This window comes from Salmo salar, chromosome 18, assembly GCF_965601325.2.
Source record: "Salmo salar chromosome 18, fSalSal1, whole genome shotgun sequence".
Classification (NCBI taxonomy): domain Eukaryota; kingdom Metazoa; phylum Chordata; class Actinopteri; order Salmoniformes; family Salmonidae; genus Salmo; species Salmo salar.
The window spans coordinates 94,820,217-94,821,160 of record NC_138308.1 but is presented as its reverse complement, the minus strand read 5'-3'; positions in this window follow the sequence as shown (position 1 = coordinate 94,821,160).

Sequence of the window (944 nt, the reverse complement as noted above, 5' to 3'; positions counted from 1 at the left end):
ACAAGCTGATAAGTCAGAGGACAAGCCAGGCGAATCACTGCGCATTAAAACAACAGTGAAGACATGAAACACACAGCTCAAAAAGGTCCCCCTTATTGATCTTGTTTTAGGGACAAGACAGTTATCCTAACCTTGACTATAGTAGCCAACAACCCCACAATGTAATTAATGATCGCATTATTGTTCTCAAGTGAGTACACAATTCTACTCTAGGGCTGCAAGGAAAATGTCATTTGAATAACAGTGCAAAATAAACTGTGATTTGAATGTTTCATTCCATTTGAATCAGATGTGTTCTTCCTCTCTACAGTTCATAAGGATCAGTTGTGGTCTTCCTCTCTACAGTTCATAAGGATCAGTTGTGGTCTTCCTCTCTACAGTTCATAAGGATCAGATGTGGTCTTCCTCTCTTGGGCTGTGCCGTGGCGGAGATCTTTGTGGGCTATACTCGGCCTTGTCCCGGGATGGTATGTTGGTGGTTGGAGATATCCCTCCAGTGGTGTGGAGGCTGTGCTTTGGCAAAGTGGGTGGGGATATATCCTACCTGTTTGGCCCTGTCCGGGGGTTTCATCGGATGGGGCCACAGTGTCTCCTGACCCCTCCTGTCTCAGCCTCCAGTATTTATGCTGCAGTAGTTTATGTGTCAGGGGGCTAGGGTCAGTCTGTCACATCTGGAGTATTACTCTTGTCTTTTCCGGTGTCCTGTGTGAATTTAAATATGCTCTCTCTAACTCTCTCTTCCTCTTTCTTTCTTTCTCTCTCTCGGAGGACCTGAGCCCTAGGACCATGCCTCAGGACTACCTGGCTTGATGACTCCTTGCTATCCCCAGTTCACCTGGCCGTGCTGCTGCTCCAGTTCCAACTGTTCTGCCTGCAGCTATGGAACCCTGACCTATTCACTGGATGTGCTACCTGTCCCAGACCTGCTGTTTTCAACTGTCTAG